The sequence below is a fragment of the Carcharodon carcharias genome, chromosome 4 (genome assembly GCF_017639515.1).
Source record: "Carcharodon carcharias isolate sCarCar2 chromosome 4, sCarCar2.pri, whole genome shotgun sequence".
Classification (NCBI taxonomy): Eukaryota; Metazoa; Chordata; class Chondrichthyes; order Lamniformes; family Lamnidae; genus Carcharodon; species Carcharodon carcharias.
The window spans coordinates 113671437-113677691 of record NC_054470.1 but is presented as its reverse complement, the minus strand read 5'-3'; positions in this window follow the sequence as shown (position 1 = coordinate 113677691).

Here is a 6255-nt window from a genome sequence, read left to right as displayed (position 1 = left end):
TTTTTATGGAGAGAGAGACAGAGAAAGAAAAAGGGAGAAAAGTTGACACCCCCGCCAGCCAAACAAACTAACACAACGAGAGGGCAGCGGGACGCTCTTACCCAGAGTGTGCAGGTTGCAACTGCTTTTGCCAATTCCCAATTGCAACTCCCTCCCTGGGGAATTCTGTAATTTAGGGGGAAATATGCATTTTTTTTAAAAAAAGACCACCTCACCCAACCCAACCCAAAGACTTTTTTTGGCAGGAAAATTAACTAGTTGCTTTACTGGAATGCAAACATCCATACCAGTGGAAATTTCGAAGTCTTTGATTTCCTCCCTATCCCCATCATGTAGCCCATCAAATGACATGTCCCTTTACAAATAAGCTTCCGATAAAGAAACCAACTGCCTTTATATAGCATGTAACTGCCATGTCCCCCACGACATCCTAAAGTCATTCACAGCCAATTAAATATTTTAGAAATGTGAACAATTATGGTTTCCAATCTGGCTAGACCTATTCATGGAGGCAGGATTACCTGGCACTGGGTCACTTGCCTATGTGAGTGTACTTTGTATTCTTGGGTGCTGCTTCCACTCTGTGACAGATTTCAGGGAGTATATGTCATGACTGGAGGGCTATGAACCTAGTGCAGGGTGGTAGGATTAGGTTGGGTAGCTCTTCGTCACTCACCTCAGACAGGATGGGCCTAATGGCCTCCTTCTGTGTCATTTTCTGTAGAGTAGGGGGTGAGACTGGGCTTTCCCAATGTCGTCACCAGCATAACAATAACTTACATTTATATAGCCATTTAACACCATCCAATATCCCAAGGCATTTCATAGGAGCGTTATTGGATAAAAGTCGACACTGAGGCACATCAGGAAATATTGGAACAGATGACGAAATGTTTGGTCAAAGCGGTAGGTTTCTAGAAGCGTTACTAAGGGTGAGAAAGAAGCAGAGAGCTTCAGGGAAGGGATTCTTGGAACGGCCTTTTGCACATTCCCTGATTTTCATCTCTCCACTATTGGTGGCCGTGCCTTCAGCTGCCTGGGCCCTAAGATCTGGAATTCCCTCCCTAAACCTCTCTGCCCATCTCCTCCTTAAATAAGCAACTGTAAGATGCTGCTTAAAGTTTACCAACCTGACCAAGCTTTTGGTCACATTACCTATTATCTCTTTTTGACTCAGTCCTAGTTTGGTGACACAACTGTAAAGTGCATTGGATGTTTTACAAGATTAAAGGTGCTGTATAAATGCAAGTTCTTGATGCATGGTAATAGAGACTTGTACAAAATCAGACTAAAGCACAGAAGGAGGCCATTAAGCCCATTGAGTCCATGTTGGGTCTTTAAAGACCCACTCCCCTACCTTTTACTCCATAGCCCTGTTAATTTTTTCCCTTCAGATAATGATCCAACTCTCTCTTGAAAGCCACGATTGAATCGGCCACTGCCACACTCTCAGGCAGTGCATTCCAAATCCTAACCACACAAAAGGCTTTTCCTCGTATCACCTCTGGGTCTTCTGCCAATTGTTTTGGACAAGATTTTTAGGTCCCAGTGGAGGGTATGGAGGTGGGTGGGTATGGAATCTTGCACCACTGGCCAACATGCCAGTGCCATATCTTTGTTCAAAGTCACTCAGTACCTAATCGAGGACCCAGCATCAGGAAGGGTGCACAGAGAACCAGCCGCTGCCCTTGTTGCCAACTCCCTCTCCCCCTGCCACGGCCACCTCCCCTCGATCCCCCTTCCTGGCATCACTCACCTCTGCCTGGGTCTCTCCTTGGGCGGATGAAGTGTTGGTAGCAGCCACTGCCTCTCACATTGGTCTGATTGGACAGAAGCTCTTAGTGGGCAGGACTTCCCCCTCGGGGTCCTTGATCATGGGGAAAGCCTGCCCCCACTGACCTGTCAAGTGCCTGAGTGGCACAAGATGTGGTGGGCCATCCCAAAAAGAGGCAACATGGGAGTCTTGCCATCTCTCCAGCCGATGGCTGAGACCCCATCACCTCCATGAAATTCCTCCCCTTAAAGGGCAGGAGTTTTGCCGTGGCTTCAGCATGCCTGTACCCTGTTCCATAAGGTATGCAAATGTTATATGTTTGTATGGAAGGGGGACATTGCAAGCGTTAGCTTGAAGATTGACTCCCCTCGAGCGACAGAAAGGGAGAAAGAAAGAGAGATATACGTGAGTCGCTAATGATATGATAAAAAGCCAGAAAGCTGAACCCTTGTGTTCTACACTGAGATAATTACAGTTGATTACCATACATGAGTTTACATATATTTATAAATTTATATAAATTTACAATGGGGGTGCATTGATTTAAAGAGGAGAGCAATGAGGACAATTATTGAGAGCAGAATTTGAGTTTGCCTTAGAGGTTGACAATAGAAACAATGTGAATGACATAAGAGACTGAATGATCAGATATTTGTTACTATATTATCATTAGGTATATATATATCATGGGAAGGTTTTTTCACTTTAGACTTAATCAAAAGTTTTGTTGAGTAGATTTGTACGTCCAGGGGTATTGAATTCCACACATTTGGGCGACTGTGTCTTATTGATTTACACATCAAAGCAGGTTTTGGACTGACCAAATGTACATTACAGGAATTTCTGTTGGGAGAGTCATGAATGACAGAAATCAATTCAAACATCTTGTTGAATGAAGATGGCAATCGATTGGAAATGAAATCGAAACATAAGGAGAACATTTTGTGAAAAATGTACATAATACAGCACTCCATGCCCATGGTAACTTCCGGTCACTTGGCATTTCTTGGAACCTAATGATGTCATAACCTGGAAACTACTTAATCCTTTTTCAAAATACTTCCCAGCACACTTTGGCCTGAAAGACCCATGTTGTCGAATCTTTTCATCTTGCACTTATCACCACAATTTGCAAGAAATGCCAAATACATTTGTCTTATTTCAATGTGTGTCTTTTTTCAGCAATACTAAAGATGTATATCTTCAATTTTTAAATTGGCATGAATAAATAATGGATTGGTGTTGTCAAAATAGCCTGCACCTGGACAAATTCATATAGCTTTCTTCTGTAATGGAAGAATAGGGTGGATTTTTGGTTTGTGGTATCTCCACACATTATTACTGTTGGTTATATGGAGCAAAAGAATTATATATAGTAAATAATGTATGAACTGGGAAATGGTATCTCAATTTGCACAACATTTCTATGCAATGAGAAATAGTTTTTGTCACTTTTGCTATTTGTTCATTCTAATTTAAAATCTTGTCATTCACAACACCTAGGAATGTTGCACTCTTCTTTATCTCAATATCTATTCCAACTTGAGTATCATTCAATAGTGATTTTTGTAGCAGGTGCTCTCCAATTCCCTCTCTCAGTCCCCACAGAGTGCAGAGTTGGGAATCCCTTTTGACCATGATGGTGGAGTCCTGAAGCCATGGCAAAAATCCTGCCCTTTAAGCCTGTATTGAACATTAGGGGCGGAATCTTGTGGAGGTGATGGGGTCTCGGCTGTCAGTTGGAGAGATGGCAAGACCCCTGTATTGCTTATTTTCGGGGAAGGTTCACCACATCTTGTGCCACTCAGGATTTTGACAGTCAACAGTGGGCCTTCCCCAGGATTAAGGACCTGCCGAAAGCTGTCAGCCAATCACACCAAACCAGGGGAGGTAGTGGTTGCTGCTGGCACTGTACCCACCTGAGGCCTCAGATTGAGGAGAGACCTGTTATATGATGTGCCTGCATGCAATGAAGGAAAGCTATCTGAGGTAATGCAGAAAAAGCAAGGCATGTGAAAGGTAAATGAAGCAGTTCTATAGGAAAATGTTCACATCAGAGCTGAACTGGAAGATTTGAAGCATAAGATTCAAGCTGAGTATATACCTTTGAAAGCACATGATAAACTGAAGTCCTCAATGAACCAAATTGTTCGAGATCTGAACAAACAAATTTCAGAGACAATACAAAAGTACCAGGAGGAGATAACAACCCTCAATTCCACAGTTGGTAAATCAAAGCAGGAATTGGGAAAACTCAATCAGGTGTACAGCCAGGCAAAACAGCAGGCAGAAAGGGCACACAAAGAAGTTGCAACCCTGAAAGACTTCTTGAAGAATCAATACATAGCCATGGAAAGACAAGAAGAGCTAAAGAGGATGTTGAATATTACTTCAGAAAAAGCTGTGTTGGAATTTTCAGTAGCAATGAAATGATGCACTGAAGCCCAGAGTGAGTTGGTAAGAGGTCAACAAAAAATGAACAGTTGAAAGAAAAATTGATTGTCCTTCAAATGCAAAAGGAATGCATAATCATTCACCAACATGAAGAAATTAAGACTGTCGTCAATAGCAGAATGGAAGCACAGCAGAAGAAACTCGAGATGCTATTGATTTACAGAAGAGCCAAGATGAAACAAGTGAGCTTTGCAAAGAAAAGGAAAACCTGTTGAAAGACCTTCACATGTTATGAGAATCCCTCAGGCCAAAGTTTATTCTTTTAGAAAATTGTGAAGAGAAGCAAAATGAATGTAATGTTACTCTGAGCATACTGAAGAACCAGTTGGCAGAGAAGACTCAGCAATGTTCAATATTCCAGGAGGAGGCCGAAAGCTTCAAGAAACCGATTGAAGAGCTGAAGAAGCAGTTGAATGGAAAAGAGGAGGCATTGAAAGGAAAAGCCGTTAAACTTTTCAAATAGCGACCGGATAATGAAGCCATGAATTGCACAATTACAGAACTGAAACAAGTTAAGACTTCACTGGAGACAGACCTGGCCAACAGTGAATCCAAAATGAAGCACAAGGACAAAGTTCTGTTGCAGGCAGAAAAAGAACAGACAGAGATGAGATTGGAAAGTGTAAATCTGAGACTGAAATGCGAGGCATGAGAAGAAGAGAAAGCTGGGCTGAATGAAAAGATTCATAAGCTTGCAAAACAATTTGAAAATAAAACAGTAAACAAATGTTTGGCTGAAATTGTGAAACAAGTGGAAATGGAGATTCCATTTGTGAAACACAAGGTCCAACAAGAACATGGCGGACACCACGGAAAAAAGAAAATTCGAGTCCACTCTAGGAATGAACAGAGTGCACGTTCCCCTTGGAGAGAATGAGACAAACCCACAGTGTCTAAAAAAGCAGTTAATAAGGAGAAACACAGCTCGAATGAGTGCAAAAAGCGAATCAAATGGAAATAGCCAAGCACCAGAATCATAGGATACTACTACCAATCCTCCAAATATGACAGACCGAGATGTGGAAGAACTGTCAAGCCTCAAGACCATCTGAATTTATAAAGTCAGAGTCTTGAATTGGGGGAGCAGGAATAGCAAGTAAATACTGTGTTATAAATAGTTATACTCCGTTGAAAAGGAAAGTTTTCTTTGGAGAAGAAAGGGGGATGTTGTACGATGTGCCTGCATGCCATTGTAATGTAAAGGTGCTTGGCAGAGTAAGGGTTAATTTGGGACTGGAGAATAGCACTGCCCACAGAATGATGTATAGAGTCACATGGTAATAGACTGAGAGAACAGTCTAGAGCGAATGCTCCAGTACCAGCCTGCATGGCACCAGCACCATGCATGACAAGTAACCTGGGATCTGTAAATAGTTAAAGATTAGCAATAAAGGGTTCATGTTTAAATAGACAAGTCACAAGATCTAATCATTGAGACATCTACAGAACCCATATTACATCAAGACCCAGGCTCAGGTGAGTGATGGCAGGAAGCAGGATTGTGAGGTGGGGGAATGAGTCATCAGCACAGGCAGGGGTATGGCTCTCAATGGGCCACCCCTTCACTATGCTGGGCCCTGCAATCAGACACGGAGTGACTTTGAAAAAGGGAATGCCCCCACGCTCCCTTGGGAGCCCACAAGCAATCATGAGAGGGTTTGCTTGTCTTGTTCCATGTATGGCGAACCCCCACAACCCACGGCTGGGTCAATACCAGTGGCAATAGACTGAGGCTCTTAAGTGGGCATTAATTGACCATTTAAAAGCCTCAATTGACATAAACGGGTTGGAAGCGGGAAAGCAACAGGGTCCCTATCCATCACCCTCCTGCCTGATTAAATGGTCCCCCTTGCCACCCGACTCACCCACAGTGGGGGCACAAAAGATTCCGCCCTAGGTGGGGGGAGGATAGTATTAAGGCACACTACACATTGGTGTCAGCATTGCCACAGCTGATGGTATGGGAATTAGCACTGATCCAAACAGCAAACCTGGATGATCAGGAGGTCAGTTGTTTACCTCGGTGT